The following is a 19,897-nucleotide window of genomic DNA, read 5'->3' as shown; positions in this document are numbered from 1 at the left end:
GCAGTTTAGAAATAATTGTAATTTCCTTTAGCTTGTGATCCCAGTGTTTGGGCCGTACTGTAATCTAGTATATGGGAGGATACTGGAATCTGGTAAAGTGGCCACCATCTGCTGTATCTTTCCGGTATTGCAGATTCTGCATCTTTCGGATTGTTCAGTTTTTCTCTACACATTTAGTAAATCATGTAGTAGAATGTTAACTAAATTATTATATGTATTTATAAAGCACACGTATCACCAAAAAAGTATAATAGCGCTGGGAACCCTAAATACCAGAGGGAAAGTCCGGCTGCACCGACTGTCCAAGAAAGGGCACAGGAAATTACTGAGGAAAAAGCCAGGTTTTCAAGGCTTCCCTGAAGCGTAAATGGTTTGTTGAGAGTCTGAGGGCAGCAGGAAGCGGATTCTATAGTTGGGCTGCTTTCACTGAAAATGCCGTCCTTATTGTCTGTTTTTCTTGAAATTGGTTTTGTAACTAAGGTTGAATGAGGAGGATCTAAGATATCCCCTAGGTGAATATTTTTTAAACCGGTTTTGCAATGGAATAGGTCCAGCACCTTGAAGAGTTTTAAAAACAATACATAAGGACTTACAGAATATCCTCTGTTTGACTGGTAGCCAATGTAGTTCCTTCAAGGCATCCGGGCCGGTTTAAAGCCAGTTTGGCCGCGGCGGCTTGAACACCATATAATCCGCGTATTAGGAAGTCTAGGGTACCTAAGAGGAGATAACTGCAATAGTCAAACCTACTCAAGATCACTCTGTGCACAATCAGTGTTTTAGCATGAGAAGGCAGCATGTGTAGATGTTTTCGCAGGCCTCAGTTTGTTGTCAACAATCACTCCCAAATAGTGAACAAGGTTAGATGAAAGACGCTCATCCTTTACTGGTAATGGGCAGAACTTTGTATGGTATGTTATGAGTAACCCATGATTTCTGGATTTCATTTTGTCTTTTTATAACCACATATAACTGTTTATGCCTCTACTTTAATCAGTATGAGGTTTCTGTACTTTTCACTATATGTTAAGTTCCACCCAATTGTATAGTTTCCTTTTGCTTGCTCTGTTGCTTAAATGGTTATTCAGCTTTTCTGCGTGTATTCCTGATTCATGTACTCGGTGTCTTTGTAACAGTTTTGAAATGTAACTTGGATGGCCACATGCAATGATGAAATCAACAATTAGTTTTATCGCCATTTAAGTCACTGCTGTTGCAAGTACCTCTGTAGATGAAGGATAGTTTCCTGTAGCCATGCAATGTTCCTCAATGCCCAAGCCTCCATCTACTCAGCATCAGGTATAACTTTTCTATTGAATTCTTGTTAAAATGCAAAATATTTAGAGGATTTTCTGATTTCCCTAGTAGGGACTGTCTAATGCCATAAGAGAAGACTTTTTTTACTTGAAGGTCTTGGCACATTCACAACATCCATGCGGTTACACACTAATGTGAGTCCTCTTGTGTATTATTAGTGACATCTTTATAAAAAAAATATTTTGCGAAATTCAGAATATTTACATGATTTCAGTCTACGGTGACTGTCACCCTATGTAGTGAAAGACTTTTCACATGAAGGGCCAGATTACAAGTTGCTTGTAATGCAACCCCCTGTTTACGCATTAGTCCGAATTACAAGTTTGAAAGTATTTAATGCATCCGATATTTATCGGATGCATTGAATAACTCAACCTTTGTTAAATTTCAGCAGGTCAAACCTACCGAAACTTAACATGGGGAAACGTACTGTAATATATAATGCAGATTTTGGTGTGTTAAACACCAAAATCCGCCCGCATGGTATTCCCCATAAACTTGTAAAGGTGTTATTTATTACACTTGATAAATAACGTACAGCGTGGTATAATTATTTGTAAGGGGAGATAAATAACGCAGCAACTCGTAATCACGCCCTTAGTACAATCCTATGATTTCTTTCCTTTATCTCTTCTCAGGTGGAGTGACACATGATCCTTTTCCTTGAAAGCGTTGTCACATTAAGTAAACGTACAGGATTTCTCTGTGGAAAATTCTCTCATTTGTCACTGGATTCTCACATGTACTCAAGATGTGTGGCTTCTCAGGTGATGCAACAGATTACCTTTTTGTCTGAAAGCTTTAGAACATTCAGAACATTTATATGGTTTCTCACCACTGTGAACTCTCTGATGTATTATCAGCTGTGCCTTTGTACTGAAAGCCTTCTCACAGTCAGAACATTTATATAGTTTCTCACCACTGTGAACTCTCTGATGTATTATCAGCGGTGCCTTTGTACTGATAGTCTTCTCACATTCGGAACATTTATATGGTTTCTCACCTGTGTGAGTTCTCTGGTGACTGGATAGTCCACTTATTCCCTTAAAAGCTTTTTGACATTCCGAACATTTATATGGTTTCTCGCCGGTATGATTTCTTTGATGTATTATTAGCTGGCCCTTTCCAGTGAAACACTTGTCACACTCAGAACATTTATATGGTTTCTCGCCGGTATGATTTCTTTGATGTATTATTAGCTGGCCCTTTCCAGTGAAACACTTGTCACACTCAGAACATTTATATGGTGTCTCACCAGTGTGATTTCTTTGATGTATTATTAGGTGGCCCTTTCTGATGAAACATTTGTCACACTCAGAACATTTATGTGGTTTCTCGCCAGCGTGTGTTCTCTGATGTCTTATCAGAACTGAATTGTGACGGAAAGCCCTATTACATTCAGAACATCTATATGGTTTTTCCCCAGTGTGAATTCTCTCATGTGATGATAACTCACTCTTTTCCTTGAAAGTCTTGTCACATTCAGAACATTTATATGGTTTCTTGCCGGTGTGATTTCTTTGATGTATTATCAGCTGGCTCTTTGTGATGAAACACTTATCACACTCAGAACATTTATGTGGTTTCTCGCCAACGTGTGTTCTCTGATGTCTTATCTGATGTGTTTTTTGACGGAAAGCCTTATTACATTCAGAACATCTATATGGTTTTTCCCCAGTGTGAATTCTCTCATGTGATGATAAACCACCCTTTTCCTTGAAAGTCTTGTCACACTCAGAACATTTGTAGGGTTTCTCGCCAGTGTGTGATCTCTGATGTCCTATCAGATGTATTTTTTGACGGAAAGCCTGGTTACATTCAGAACATCTATATGGTTTTTCCCCAGTGTGAATTCTCTCATGTGATGATAAATCTTTCTTTTCCTTGAAAGTCTTGTCACACTCAGAACATTTATATGGTTTGTCTCTTGTGTGATTTCTGTGATGTAGTACTAGGTCACCCTTTTGATTGAAAGTCTTGTCACATTCAGAACATTCACATGGTTTCTTACCAGTATTAGTTTGTTGATGTATAATCAGCGGTCCCTTTGGAAAGCACACCTGGTCATACCCAGTGCATGTATATGGTCTTGGTTCAGCGTAGCCAGACTTTTGTCCAATGAGCAAACCATTTTTGATAAAACCTTTACATTTGAGGCATTGAAATGTTTCTTCTTCCGTATGGTTTTGTTTGCCTACCATCAACTGGCTTTTTCTAATAAAAGGCTTGGTAAACATTGTAGATTTATTGTGTCTTAATAAGCAGTGATGTCCTTGATTTTTTTTCCATATGTGTATTTATATAGAAATCTGTCACATTTAGGGCATTTGTGCACCTCCTCCATTATGCATACACTATGTTTAAATAATTACATTCTTGTAATTGCAGAGATACTGAGTAAACGCATGTAGCTTCTCCTGTGTCTGTCCAGGTTAGTACTTTCTTGTTAGCTAAATGTTACTTACACATATAAATGAAAAATAACGTCTCTACAAAGTAAATTCTTAGCACTAATATTAGAACTGCAAAGTAAGTGTCTTTGCCTTCACAAATTAGGTATATCCTTTCTACTGATAGTCCCACTGTGTATAGGTGCTCAGCTAAGTTAATAGCTTGGAGGTATCACTTCTCCATTCTAGCTGTCTCTTATTTCCTTTCTCGTCAGTATAAAGTCAATATTAAAGCATTAGTTGGCATTTTTAAAGCACATTTAGTGCTCAGTTATGATCTCTTTTCTTTATGGCACATGTGATTTATTATAAGAAAGCCATTTCTCATATTCTGTACTCTTCTCATATTCAGAGTTTATTTACAGGGCAACGCTCTGTGCTAGCCTCTACTGAGGGGATATTCTGATGTATTGTTAGAGTTGCCTTTTATGCAGAAGACAGCAATAAGTAGATTGTTCTGTGGCTAGTGTCCAGTGTATAAATTGTCTGTTGTTAACCTGATTAATTTAGCCTGGAAAGACTTATTACATTCTATACATTTGTGTGGCCTTTCTCCTTTGTAGGTCACTTCATTAGAGTTCATTGGACTGTTAATATATTGTCATATTCATGAGATATTCCTTACTCCTTTGTTGTGATGTAATATGTCACATTCATCAGACACACATCATTCCATTGGTGTCTGCTATCAATTCTGCACAGAAAAAAAAACTGGTTTGTGCAAACAGCGCACATCAGTAACAGCTGTAGAGCTTCGCAAAGTTTCCGACAACTGTTTAGTAGTTTTCAGAGGGTTAATGTCGCAAAAGGTGAATTGCAATTCTTGGTGTGAGCGATATTCCCTTGACCATTGCTTGTATTCTGAATTTCTTTCACTTACAGGAGAAAACAAAAATAAGTATTAGCATTTTATAAGCCACAAAATACAAATATCAGCATTAAAAAAACAATCAATTTGTTTGTTTTGCTATATGGAAATGAAGTTAGAACAGCCAGGAACGCAACTGGAAGTGATAGTCACAGCGCATTAGCTTAGAAATAATATAAACATAATCTAGTGACCACAGTATTTTATTCATATATGAACAAAAACATTTGCAACCCTGTAATGAGGTCCAGAGCACACTGTTAATCAGCCACTAACAATGTTCACAACAAAAATTATAATTGACACCGAGATATCTGTAATCCAATTACCAAACACACATGAAGAAACATAGGTAAAATTGGTTAACATGACTCTGCTGACAACATGGATCAATACAAAAACCTGGATGTGTAATACAATGATTACAGCATGAACTGACACTGACATAAAGACATCTATCATTAAATGGTGATTTCCACAGCATGTATTGGGATAAGTGAGAATGCTTCTATGACATTTATTTATTTATTCATTCGGTTATTTGAGGAGCACAGCAATACCAATTATCATTTACTGGTGCTAAGAGAGAGGAAGCTGCAGCCAGGGGTTAAGGTTTTATTGAACAAATTGCCAAGGTTTTAGAAGCTTTGTGCAAACAAGGTTATGAGGCATCAATCAGAAATATAAAAAGAAGAGAATTCCAAAGTTTAGCAACAGTGACTGAAAGGCACACTGGCTTTTCAGGGATGTGCAATGGGAAGACTGAAGAGGAACAAAGAATTCAGGTCAGAGAGTACAATCAAACCAACTCCTTGATGAATGTTTCAGTGTATATTTTTGCAACAGATCGAAGGTCCCATAGGCACAGTTTAAAACTCAAACAGTGATACTTGTGATCTACTTACAGCGTGGATATGCCAAAAACAAACATACCGGGGCTGTGGTCAACCAACTTGGCAGAGCGGATGTAACCTGCTCGAGCTCTACTGCATTCTCTCAACATAAGCAAAGTAATGGAGTCTCTCACCGCAAATATGCCCGCTAATGCTTATTGCTGATGTCGGAGCAGTGGGAAACTCTGATGGATGCTAAAACAATAATGATTGTAACAGCTCCGGGCCAGCCCTTTTAGAAACGCTGGTGACCTACATTGCCGCAGAGTAATGGCTGCAACGTGAGTGAACCCGCTGCTGTGACCGTGAACACGAACGTGGCTGACGACCTGCACTGTGCTCTGGCTGACATTAAACTCACTCCCATTGACGAAGGCAAGTGGCAAACTCCTTTTTTAGGGAAAAGCTTTACCAAGGAAATTTTTACACCAAACTGCAGCACTCTTTCTTTATTGACTACTTTAATATGGCACCCATGCAGGATGGCACCCTCATGGTGGCACAGACTGGTCCACATTGTAATAATACCCCAGCAGCGATGGCGAAACTCTCCCTCCCTGCCATGGCACAGTGAAACACCACCTAGAAACCTACATCGAAGCAGCATTGGAAACAACATGAACACTCCTTAGGTCACTCTAGCGCTTGCAGTTCTGTCCCTATGTACCTCTGAGAGCCTAATGAGACTAGTGGCAACCGGTTACGTGCACTCTGTTTTTTTACTCACCACCACCAAACTCCATGAAGGAAATGATGAAATCTATATAGTAGGCTTTACCAAATTGTAGTAAAGCAGTAGGTGCCAGCTTCCTCCTCGTAAAAGAGCTCCTCCATTTAATCAGACCACACAGACTTGACGAAATTGACTGTGAAACAGGCTCGAAGCCTATAGCTCTATAGAGCCTCACAAAGGCGGTGAACCAGCAGCCATATGGACAGAATAATTCACTATCACTACTCTCTGCCTAATGAGTGATAAGGAAATAATGCAGGGACCGTGACCCACCACGTGACCCCTCATGCTCTATTGGGGGCTGCCATTGAGAGTTCCTGCTCACTACCCATAGTCTCAAATCCGTAACTGCGCGCTACATGCCTCCGAAAAAGCTACAAACTAACAGTGTTGTTATTTTTAATCAACCGAAGCAAGAGACTCGCGCTATACTGCAGCCAAAGTGAGCAAAATGGCATTAGCTAAGGAAGATCTTCTTTCCACCCTTCAAGAATTTAAAAGAGAATTCAGAGAAGAACTCAAAGCAGACCTCATCACCTCTTTGGAAATCTTTCGATCCGACCTCAACTCTAAACTCACTATCCTACAACAAGATGTAAACTCTATTGGAACCCGTGCACTTGACCATGAAGGTAAATGCAAGACTCTTGAACAACGAATGGATCGCCTAGAGGGCTGTTCAGACCAACTTAAGGAACACCGCCAAGCTGCAATACTGAAATGTGAAGACATGGAAAAATCGCTCACAGCAAGATAACATTCGCCTACGAAATCTGGAGGAGGGAGAGGACAGTCCAGACCTAGAGGTATTCATTGTAGGCCTATTCTCAGAAACTCTGGAAAAGAGCAGCACTAAGATTAAACTTGATCGTGTCCACTGATATAGGGTGAAGGGCAACGACCCAGCGATGTCCTGGCAAAGCTACACTCTTTCACAGTGAAGGACGCAATTTTGCAACCTATGAGAAAAATAGAAGAAATATCCATCTAAGGCATGACATGTTCCATGATATTGCTCCAGCTACTTTAGCCCGACAGCTGCAGTTCCCACCTATCGCTGACAAACTATGCCAGGGCCACATCACGTACACATGGACTTATTATTATGGCCGAGCCTTTGAGTACCAAAACAAAACACATCATTCATGAACATAGCAGACGCCACAGCATTGCTTGGGGTGACAATCTCTGAACTGGACACACTCTGAGGACAATTCGGAAGGACCATCCATGAGCCCCAAGATTGGGGCAGAACGGAGACAATGGCTTTCACAACAACGTCCCAGACGACAAGGGATACGCTGGGCCCCAGGTTGATATGGTCACCCATGTTTCTTTTTTACTTTATCAGGAGAAAGATTTTCAGAAAAAACGAACATTTGAATACAGATTTGAACTAAACTGAAGCCTGTTCATACATGTACGGCAGGCCCCTATCTGGGAGTATAATCCTTGTCTGTGTACAACCTGCCACTCTTTCACTGAAAGACTACACAATGAACATTGAAACCCCAGAGACCTACCTGTCTGACTTGATCTTCTTTAAATTCTCATTACCTTAATATTGGATTTATATAGCAAGAATGCTTATGTGGTTTACGACCTAGGAGCTCGCACTTATGTGACTTATCCCAACACTACACAACTGTTGGGGAACCAGGATTCCTAAATGTTATTGTTTTGTTGTTTACAACCTTTTACTCCATGAGTGGGACTGTATTGGTGTGTTTTGGGGGCGAAGGGTTTCCCTCCTCTTTCATTCACCAAATACGATAAGAAGGGAATAATAATTATGGTGAAAGGAGAATGAATGGGCAGGACATGCACAATAGCCTCAGTTTGTACCCCCTATTCAGCACAAACTACCTTTCTTCACTCATTCCTCACTCTTTTGGGGGTTTGCAGAGGGGGAAATCATACTAATGGGAGACACTATTCTTATCTGGGATCCAGCACTAGATAGCACCCATCCACATGCTCTATAGCGGGAAGCTTCACTAAAGCCCCAAAGCAGGACCTCCAATCAATAGGCTTGCTAGATGCTTGGAGGACAACACACTCTACCACGCAAGACTATACTTTTTTCCCCTCACACGTCCACTTACATATTCAAGACTCGGTTACACATTTATAAGTCAATCATTGCAACACTATTCTGGCGACCAATTTCCCCACAATTGCACTATCAGATCAGACCCTTGTAGAGCTCACACTAGACTGGACAACCCTCAAACCTAAGCTCCACTGGTGGTTGTAGGGAGCTGGGTTCTGTTTGCAGTACCCCACTGTTAGAAATTGTGTTTCTGGTTGGCTAGGGTATACACCTAAGCCAGGCAAAACCCACCATTCTAGTCAGGGTGAGGGAGATACACACTCAGATAACCGTGTGTGCCAGGTCCCTTAGCACTGCATATGCCAGGTGTTAGTCACCCCTAAGGCAGGGTGCATCCAGACATATGTGAGGGCCTATAAGCATGAACAGATATGCCCCTGCTATGTCTCAGTTGATTCAGAGACATAGTAAGTGTACAGGGAAGCCATTATTAATGCAAGTGATGGACACTGGTCATTACGGGTTCCCCAGCTACATGATGGCTCCTCTGAATCCTGGGATGTTTGGTATCAAACATCTCAGAATAATAAACCCACACTGATGCCAGTGTTGGATTTATTAATAAAACCCTGAAAACCTACCAACTCCTAGCTTGGACACTGACAGGTCAAAACCAGTACAGCCACCTTAGACAGAGTTCTGTCCCCCTGAGATGAGAGTCAACTCTCTTGAGGGCTCAGAACGAAGACATGCTTTGGGCGGAGGTGCTAGCACCTCGTCCAGGCAGGATGGACATTCCAAGGTCAGGAGCTTTAAAGGCCTTGTCGCCTTTGTAATGTGACACAGGCCTCTCCAAATGGTAGAGGAGGCTAACCCCCAGTTCCTGACCCCACTTTTTGGTGACAGGACTGGTAGGAACATTAGGCAGATTGAGAGGTGTGCCCACTTCATGCCAGTCCCACCCCTACGGTGGACGAGCTGAAGCAGACACTACCTACATTTCTCCATCTTGTTTGTAAGGAATTTAGGCTCCTAGGGTTATGCCCACTTCCCAACAGAAGTGGTCATAAAGAGGGTGTAGTCACCCTAAAGGTGAGTAGCCCAGTAGCTACCACCTGGCACACCCTGTAACACCCCTAAATTCAGTATTTAGGGGGCACTCCTGAACCCTAGAAGGCAGATTCCTGATGACCTAAGAAGAGCTGGACAATAAAGAGTTGCATCAGCAAAGAAGACTGCAGACAGCAACTGGCTTGGCCCTAGCCCTATGGGCCTGTCTGCAGCCCTCAATGATCCTGCGCAAAAGTCTAGTCCTGCAACCCAACAACCTCCAAAGCTTTGGAAGGACTGCCTGCCTTCAACAAAGATCAAGATCTCCCAAGAACAGCAGACCTGTTCAAGAAGAGACCAACTTTAAAAGAAAAAGAACTCTCTCCTGAGGAACTGCAAAACTTTTTCCGGGCTCACCTCTGCACCAGACGCCCATGGCCCAAGTTCAAGTGGCCCACCAGTCCTGTGCTGGTTCCCCTAGCAAGCCTGAGCCCATGTCCAGCGTGGGCTGACCCCTGCAGGTCTCTGCCTCGAAGCCTGCAGCCTCAAACTGAAGACTCCCCCTGACCGCGACCTACCCGGTAAGCTGTTCCCGAGGCCAAAGCAAACACCTGCACCCAAAACCCCTGGGGAGCTGGACCAACGATGTTCCCAAGTCCACTAGCATCAGAACTTACCTGGGCAGCTGTGGGTTTTCTTCATTCAGCCTCCTGGCCCAAGGCTGCAGCCTTTCTCTAAAACTCATCTCGCCCATCGATTAACATCCGGTGTCCGATGCTGTATTGGCACTCTACACCCAGCTGCCCCCGTGCCGCTGAGGGTGTAATTTTGGTGCTGCCTTGTGCCCCTCCCTTGTGCTTACCTTAACCCTGGGAGATCGACCCCTGACACTGGTTTACTCACCTGTAAGCAGCACATCTTTGTTCACCCACAGTTGCCATTGGTTAACATTGGGCAGCCAACCCCAAATTTGACCTCTGCACCCAGCCGCCCATTGCCGCTGTGGGTGCACTCTTGGTACTGATCTGAACCTTGCCTGGTGTTGACCTGAAACCCCGAACACTGGATTTGTAAGTCGTGTACTTACCTACAAAGCTGCATTCTTGTTTTCCTGCTATAGGTTAACATTGAGAATTCTAAAAATTGCAAGTATTTATCATCTAAAAAGTACCTTATGACAAAGTTCTTTGGTTCAAAGCATATATAAAAGCAAACATTATTTTTCTAAACTGGTCTCAGATTTATTCATTGAGCGTGTCTCACATTTATTGCCTCTGAGTACAACAAATGTTGAACACAACTCCATGATAAACCTAACTGCTCGCCCACACTACCACAAATAGAGCATTAGACCAACTTACTTTTGCCTCTTCAAACCAATTGGGGATCCACTGGACTTTCTGCATTATGTACTTCATTTTAGTGAACTATATAGCGAGCCAGCTTCCTTCACTGGTTTTTCCTCTGTTCTCTTACTAGGGACCACCTCTTTCAAGACGAGATACGTAAAACCATTTGAGATTTTTTTCCAATTGAACGACCCTCGAGTCACCTGTCCGCTACACGGGATGCCTTTAAAGTACTCGTTAGAGGGAAATCTAGCTCCCCGTCATCTGCTTTAATAAATAAAATAAAAAAATGTTAGAAATTGGGTTTTTTGTTGGCCGTCAGGTTGCCCTCTGTCCAAGCAAGAACCCTCACTCTAGTCAGGGTAAGTCACACACAATCCAAAATCAGCCTGTGCTCACCCTCCGGTAGCTTGGCACGAGCAGTCAGGCTTAACTTAGAAGGCCATGTGTAAAGCATTTGTGCAATAAATCATACAACACCATAGCATAACACCTACAAAAATACACCACACAGTGTTTAGAAAAATATATAATATTTATCTGGGTATCTTCAGGTCAAAACGATCAAAGTTGCAATACGAATTGTAGAAATATCACTGAAAAGTGATATACAGTGTCTTAAGTCTTTAGAATATAAACAAAGTCTCTTTCAAGCACAAGTACCTGGTTGGGAGTGGAAAAATCTCCTCAGAGGGCCACAAGAGAAGAGGTGCGTGGAAAAAGGGTGTGGGCGTCGATTTCTCCCCAGCACACACGGACTTGCATCGTTATTTTCCACGCGGGGAAGTCGGCGTCGTTTTCCGGCGCTCGGACAGTCTCTTTCTGTGGATCGCGGGGATTACCAGATGTCCCGGGTCTGTGCGTGGATTTTCCTGCTTGTTCTCCGGCTGCGCGTCGGTCTGCGGGGCTGCGCGTCGAAATTACGATCTCACGGCAGGCGTCGCGTCGATTTCTCCTCTGGATGTCGATCTGCGGGGCTGCGCGTCGAAATTACGATATCACGGCAGGCGTCGCGCCGATTTCTCCTCTGGATGTCGATCTGCGGGGCTGCGCGTCGAAATTACGATCACACGGCAGGCGTCGCGTCGATTTCTCCTCTAGAGGTCGGGCGGCGTTGTCCTTGCGAGGCCGTGCGTCGGATTTTCGATCGTCCCAAGAGCGTCACGTCGATCAGCCTCGGTGTGCGGCGTTTTTCTCACCACGGAACAAGCTGTGAGTCGAAATTTTCGCCGCACGGAGCGTCCAAGTAAAAGACAAAAGTCTTTTTGGTCCTGAGACTTCAGGGAACAGGAGGCAAGCTCTATCCAAGCCCTTGGAGAGCACTTTCACAGCCAGACAAGAGTTCAGCAAGGCAGCAGGGCAACAGCAAGTCAGCAGTCCTTTGTAGAAAGCAGACAGGTGAGTCCTTTGAGCAGCCAGGCAGTTCTTCTTGGCAGGATGTAGTTTCTGGTTCAGGTTTCTTCTCCAGCAAGTGTCTGATGAGGTAGGGCAGAGGCCCTGTTTTATACTAAGTTGTGCCTTTGAAGTGGGGGTGACTTCAAAGAGTGTCTAAGAAATGCACCAAGCCCCCTTTCAGTTCAATCCTGTCTGCCAGAGTCCCAGTAGGGGGCGTGGCAGTCCTTTGTGTGAGGGCAGGCCCTCCACCCTCCCAGCCCAGGAAGACCCATTCAAAATGCAGATGTATGCAAGTGAGGCTGAGTACCCTGTGTTTGAGGTGTGTCTGAGTGAATGCACAAGGAGCTGTCAACTAAACCTAGCCAGACGTGGATTGAAGGGCACAACAAGATTTTAGTGCAAAGAAATGCTCACTTTCTAAAAGTGGCATTTCTAGAATAGTAATATTAAATCCAACTTCACCAGTCAGCAGGATTTTGTATTACCATTCTGGCCATACTAAATATGACCTTCCTGCTTCTTTCAGATCAGCAGCTGCCACTTCAACAGTGTATGAGGGCAGCCCTAATGTTAGCCTATGAAAGGAGCAGGCCTCACAGTAGTGTAAAAACGAATTTAGGAGTTTTACACTACCAGGACATATAACTACACAGGTACATGTCCTGCCTTTTACCTACAGAGCACCCTGCTCTAGGGGTTACCTAGGGCACACATTAGGGATGACTTATATGTAGTAAAAGGGGAGTTCTAGGCTTGGCAAGTACTTTTAAATGCCAAGTCGAAGTGGCAGTGAAACTGCACACACAGGCCTTGCAATGGCAGGCCTGAGACAGGGTTAAGGGGCTACTAAGGTGGGTGGCACAACCAGTGCTGCAGGCCCACTAGTAGCATTTAATCTCCCTGCCCTAGGCACATGCAGTGCACTCTACCAGGGACTTACAAGTAAATTAAATAGTCAATCATGGATAAACCAATCAGTAGTACAATTTACACAGAGAGCATATGCACTTTAGCACTGGTTAGCAGTGGTAAAGTGCCCAGAGGTCAAAAGCCAACAACAACAGGTCAGAAAAAATAGGAGGAAGGAGGCAAAAAGTTTGGGGATGTCCCAGTCAAAAAGCCAGGTCCAACATGACCCCCTACCAGCTTAAAGCCAGGGGAGAACAATCACTATCCTGATGTACTTCCCTGTTTGAGGCGACATAACAAGGACCCAGGCCCACAACAGCAGGGGCATGCTCCAGTTCTTCGCCTTCCTGACTCCAATTGGATCCCTCTGTCCATACTCTCAGGGCCCACTAAGCCATCCCATGGGGAACTTTTCTCCTTACCTGGGGATCCCATCTGGGCAGCACCTAACCTTACCTTGCTCACAGATGTATCCCAGGAGCAGGATAGTACCACCATGACCAACACAGTGGTGTTGCCCACTCTACCCCCGGGGTGTGACACTTGTCCCCTCCCCAGGGATAACTCTGTCCACTCGGACAGCAAGCCACAGTGATTACTGAGCTGCCAGGGATGAGAGCCAGGCCCCAGGCCTCTCAAAGCTCTCCAACCACTGTGGCTGTGGAGAGTGGGGGGCGGTAGCCCCAGGTGCTGGGCACCCTTTAACCACTCTCCCTTCCACCAGGTCAGGGATGACAGCCTGAACCTGGTCCCCCCCTCTGGGGCTCTGTACCCTCCCTCCTGGAGCGGTACCCCCAGAGTCCAACATGGTCAGGGTGCTTACAGAAGTCGCCCTGTACCATTCCTCCACCAGTGCAGGGCTGTTAACCTGCAACTGGCCCTCCAACCTGGGGCCTGTACCTTCAGGTTGGACTAGGGCCCGGGGTGAGGCTTCCCTCCCCCTGCCCTCCCTTCTGGGGTCCAGCACCCTCCAACTAGGAGTGGCCTCCTCAGAAGACAACATGGTAGGGGCACTGTTATCAGTAGCCCCTCCCTCCAGGTCCGGGGGGACACCCTGAACCTGGTCTTCCAGCCCAGGGTCTGTACCCTCAGACTGGATCACTGCCTGGCAAACCAGGACTTCCTGGGAGGCACACCTACCCCCCACCAGGTCAGAGTTTAACCTCTGCACCTGACCATTCAACTCAGAGTCACCACCCTGAAGTTGAACAATTGCCTGGCACGCCAGGACTTCCTGGAGGGCACACTGACCCTCCACCAGGTCAGAGTTTAACCTCTGGACCTGGTTCTCCAACCTAGGGTCACCACCCTGAGGTTGGGTTACTGCCTGGCACGCCAGGGCTTTCTGGGGGGGCACACCTACCCCCCACCAGGTCAGAGTTTAACCTCTGAACCCGGTTATCCAACCCAGAGTCAGCACCCTGAGGTTGGACAACTGCCTGGTACACCAGGACTTCCAGGGAGGCACACCTACCTCCCACCAGGTCAGAGTTTAACCTCTGAGCCTGGTGCCCCAACCCAGGGTCACCACCCTGAGGTTGGGCAATTGCCTGGCACGCCAGGACTTTCTGGGGGGCACACCTACCCCCCACCAGGTCAGATTTTAACCTCTGGACCTGGTCATCCAACCCAGAGTCACCACCCTGAGGTTGAACAATTGCCTGGCACGCCAGGACTTTCTGGGGAGCACACCTACCACCCACCAGGTCAGAGTTTAACCTCTGAACCCGGTTATCCAACCCAGAGTCAGCACCCTGAGGTTGGGCAATTGCCTGGCACGCCAGGACTTTCTGGGGGGCACACCTACCCCCCACCAGGTCAGATTTTAACCTCTGGACCTGGTCATCCAACCCAGAGTCACCACCCTGAGGTTGAACAATTGCCTGGCACGCCAGGACTTTCTGGGGAGCACACCTACCACCCACCAGGTCAGAGTTTAACCTCTGAACCCGGTTATCCAACCCAGGGTCACCACCCTGAGGTTGGGCAATTGCCTGGCACGCCAGGACTTTCTGGGGGGCACACCTACCCCCCACCAGGTCAGATTTTAACCTCTGGACCTGGTCATCCAACCCAGAGTCACCACCCTGAGGTTGAACAATTGCCTGGCACGCCAGGACTTTCTGGGGAGCACACCTACCACCCACCAGGTCAGAGTTTAACCTCTGAACCCGGTTATCCAACCCAGAGTCACCACCCTGAGGTTGGGCAATTGCCTGGCACGCCAGGACTTTCTGGGGGGCACACCTACCCCCCACCAGGTCAGATTTTAACCTCTGGACCTGGTCATCCAACCCAGAGTCACCACCCTGAGGTTGAACAATTGCCTGGCACGCCAGGACTTTCTGGGGAGCACACCTACCACCCACCAGGTCAGAGTTTAACCTCTGAACCCGGTTATCCAACCCAGGGTCACCACCCTGAGGATGGGCAATTGCCTGGCACGCCAGGACTTTCTGGGGGGCACACCTACCCCCCACCAGGTCAGATTTTAACCTCTGGACCTGGTCATCCAACCCAGAGTCACCACCCTGAGGTTGAACAATTGCCTGGCACGCCAGGACTTTCTGGGGAGCACACCTACCACCCACCAGGTCAGAGTTTAACCTCTGAACCCGGTTATCCAACCCAGAGTCAGCACCCTGAGGTTGGACTACTGCCTGGTACACCAGGACTTTCTGGGGGGCACGCCTACCTCCCAACAGGTCAGAGCTTATCCCCTGAACCTGGTTAGCCAACCCATTGTCACCACCCTGAGGTTGAACCATTGCCTGGCAGGCCAGGACTTCCAGGGAGGCACACCTACCTCCCACCAGGTCAGAGTTTAACCTCTGAGCCTGGTTCCCCAACCCAGGGTCACCACTCTGAGGTTGGGCAATTGCCTGGCATGCCAGGACTTCTTGGGAGGCACATCTACCTCCCACCAGGTCAGAGTTTAACCTCTGAACCTGGGTATCCAACCCAGAGTCACCACCCTGCGGTTGAATCTTTGCCTGGCATGCCAGGACTTCCTGGGGGGCACTCTCACGCCTCACAAGGGACACACCGTCCCCAAGGGCCCCACAAGAGTCTGGTTGGCGCAGGTCTCCCAACCTCTGCCCATCCGGCAGAGTCTGGGTTTCCCCCAAACCAGAAACGGTTTCACCTGGGTCATTCCTGGGGGGGCTCTGCTCTCAGAGCTGTCCCCTGACTCTCAAGGTCCTCCACTGGGGTCTGCAACCCCCTCTCAACCCTATGTCTGGACTTCTGCACCACCTCACTAGGAGGGGTACTGCCAGACACCAGAACTGTTGGGATGCTGGCTACAGTCACCCCCCCAAGTTCTTCTGACACTGCGGGGCTTCCCTCAAAAGGTGGCCCTACGGTACAGGCTAGGCTTCTCTCCTGGGGTTCCCTCATGGAACACTCTAGGACCTGGGACCTACCTGGGACACTACAATCCTTTCCCACCACACTCGGTTGGGAATCACCTAGACCACTCCCTTGAGGAGCACCCCCAAATGCCTCTTCAGACTCTCTGGTACTCACCCAGAAGTCTGCCTCCATTGTAAGTTCCCTGGGGTCAGAGAACTCACACTCCACCTGGTGTTGGCGTAGCTCTGGAAAATAAGGACCAGACATATGCTCTCCAGCAATTACATCATTCTGCCCTTCACATGTATTAACCACAGTACCCTTCACCCAACCACCCAGTAACTCAACCTTGGAAAAGCACTCTACTTCACCCTCCTGAGACTGGTGAGACAGTATCTGTCTGTCCCCGACACTCAACCCATACTCTTCTGGGATGTCTCTACACTCTATATCCAGGACGTCCACCAGGGGGGAACCCTTTTCTCTGTCACTCTCTGCTAGAGTCAGTAAAGTGTCCCTCCCCCCAGTAGGAATATGACTCCCTGTGCCAGTTCCCCAATCCTTCTCAGGGACCCTGTGCATAACGGGAACTACCTCATACCCTTGAACCGCCTAGGGTGTGTCAACTCCCTTCTTCAAGTTGGGCACCACATCTCTGGGCTTGTGCCCTCCTTCAGCAGTACTAGATGCAAGATTTTTGCTGCCACCATCTGAACTGGACTCAGCCCTTCCGGCCTCCAGTTTCAGCTCTTTACAGCTCAGCTCTTGAGCTGCAATCTTTTCTTCTTCCAGGGCTAAGAGTCTTTTTGCCTCAACCTCTGCAAGATACTCCTCTAATTGTTGCTCCTGCCGCCTTTGACTTCGGAGCCATTCATCTATTTCTGGGTCACTGTCCTCACCTGAGTAGTCTTCCTCCTCATGTGAGCAGTCTTCCTCCTCATGTGCGTAGTCGTCCTCCTCATCTGAGGGGTACTTAGTCATTTGGTTTCTTGCTGCCTCTCTCTCTGCCCATCTTTCCTCCCCCCAGACTATGTAGTGATGGAGCATCTCCGCCTTAGTAGATCTCCTTGCTACAGGAAGGCCCCATTTTCTGCAAAGCTTCCTTAGGTCAGCCTTAGTGAGGTGGTCAGTGCGAACAAAGAATGAGTAGGTAAGCAATCCCATTCTGATAAGATCTTGCCAGCAAAAAACAAAATCCAAAGTCCAAAATATCAATAGTATATCCAGGAGGACATCAGAGAATCAAAAGCCAAAAAAAAGATGAAAAATCAAGTTGACCTTCAACTGTGGGTAGGTAGTGAAATACTTAGCTACTGTATGTCACTGCACAAACACAAGTCCTATCCTCACCGCTGATCACCAATGTTAGAAATGGGGTTTTTGGTTGGCCGTCAGGTTGCCCTCTGTCCAAGCAAGAACCCTCACTCTAGTCAGGGTAAGTCACACACAATCCAAAATCAGCCTGTGCTCACCCTCCGGTAGCTTGGCACGAGCAGTCAGGCTTAACTTAGAAGGCCATGTGTAAAGCATTTGTGCAATAAATCATACAACACCATAGCATAACACCTACAAAAATACACCACACAGTGTTTAGAAAAATATATAATATTTATCTGGGTATCTTCAGGTCAAAACGATCAAAGTTGCAATACGAATTGTAGAAATATCACTGAAAAGTGATATACAGTGTCTTAAGTCTTTAGAATATAAACAAAGTCTCTTTCAAGCACAAGTACCTGGTTGGGAGTGGAAAAATCTCCTCAGAGGGCCACAAGAGAAGAGGTGCGTGGAAAAAGGGTGTGGGCGTCGCTTTCTCCCCAGCACACACGGACGTGCGTCGTTATTTTCCACGCGGGGAAGTCGGCGTAGTTTTCCGGCGCTCGGACAGTCTCTTTCTGTGGATCGCGGGGATTACCAGATGTCCCGGGTTTGTGCGTGGATTTTCCTGCTTGTTCTCCGGCTGCGCGTCGGTCTGCGGGGCTGCGCGTCGAAATTACGATATCACGGCAGGCGTTGCGTCGATTTCTCCTCTGGATGTCGATCTGCGGGGCTGCGCGTCGAAATTACGATCTCACGGCAGGCGTCGCGTCGATTTCTCCTCTAGAGGTCGGGCGGCGTTGTCCTTGCGAGGCCGTGCGTCGGATTTTCGATCGTCCCAAGAGCGTTGCGTCGATCAGCGTCAGTGTGCGGCGTTTTTCTCGCCACGGAACAAGCTGTGCGTCGAAATTTTCGGCGCACGGAGCGTCCAAGTAAAAGAGAGAAGTCTTTTTGGTCCTGAGACTTCAGGGAACAGGAGGCAAGCTCTATCCAAGCCCTTGGAGAGCACTTTCACAGCCAGACAAGAGTTCAGCAAGGCAGCAGTCCTTTGTAGAAAGCAGACAGGTGAGTCCTTTGAGCAGCCAGGCAGTTCTTCTTGGCAGGATGTAGTTTCTGGTTCAGGTTTCTTCTCCAGCAAGTGTCTGATGAGGTAGGGCAGAGGCCCTGTTTTATACTAAGTTGTGCCTTTAAAGTGGGGGTGACTTCAAAGAGTGTCTAAGAAATGCACCAAGCCCCCTTTCAGTTCAATCCTGTCTGCCAGAGTCCCAGTAGGGGGTGTGGCAGTCCTTTGTGTGAGGGCAGGCCCTCCACCCTCCCAGCCCAGGAAGACCCATTCAAAATGCAGATATATGCAAGTGAGGCTGAGTACCCTGTGTTTGGGGTGTGTCTGAGTGAATGCACAAGGAGCTGTCAACTGAACCTAGCCAGACGTGGATTGAAGGGCACAACAAGATTTTAGTGCAAAGAAATGCTCACTTTCTAAAAGTGGCATTTCTAGAATAGTAATATTAAATCCGACTTCACCAGTCAGCAGGATTTTGTATTACCATTCTGGCCATACTAAATATGACCTTCCTGCTTCTTTCAGATCAGCAGCTGCCACTTCAACAGTGTATGAGGGCAGCCCCAATGTTAGCCTATGAAAGGAGCAGGCCTCACAGTAGTGTAAAAACAAATTTAGGAGTTTTACACTACCAGGACATATAACTACACAGGTACATGTCCTGCCTTTTACCTACACAGCACCCTGCTCTAGGGGTTACCTAGGGCACACATTAGGGATGACTTATATGTAGTAAAAGGGGAGTTCTAGGCTTGGCAAGTACTTTTAAATGCCAAGTCGAAGTGGCAGTGAAACTGCACACACAGGCCTTGCAATGGCAGGCCTGAGACAGGGTTAAGGGGCTACTGAGGTGGGTGGCACAACTAGTGCTGCAGGCCCACTAGTAGCATTTAATCTCCCTGCCCTAGGCACATGTAGTGCACTCTACCAGGGACTTACAAGTAAATTAAATAGTCAATCATGGATAAATCAATCAGTAGTACAATTTACACAGAGAGCATATGCACTTTAGCACTGGTTAGCAGTGGTAAAGTGCCCAGAGGTCAAAAGCCAACAACAACAGGTCAGAAAAAATAGGAGGAAGGAGGCAAAAAGTTTGGGGATGTCCCTGTCAAAAAGCCAGGTCCAACACCCGTCATCTGCTTT

General features: G+C 46.6%; 1 pseudogene; it reads right to left on the bottom strand.

Annotated features, from left to right (window-relative positions):
- LOC138248892 (zinc finger protein 585A-like) overlaps positions 1 to 19,897 on the bottom strand; it is a 230,805-nt pseudogene that overhangs the window by 186,918 nt on the left and 23,990 nt on the right.

This window comes from Pleurodeles waltl, chromosome 8 (genome assembly GCF_031143425.1).
Source record: "Pleurodeles waltl isolate 20211129_DDA chromosome 8, aPleWal1.hap1.20221129, whole genome shotgun sequence".
NCBI lineage: Eukaryota > Metazoa > Chordata > Amphibia > Caudata > Salamandridae > Pleurodeles > Pleurodeles waltl.
This window is presented reverse-complemented; position numbering and strand designations above follow the sequence as displayed.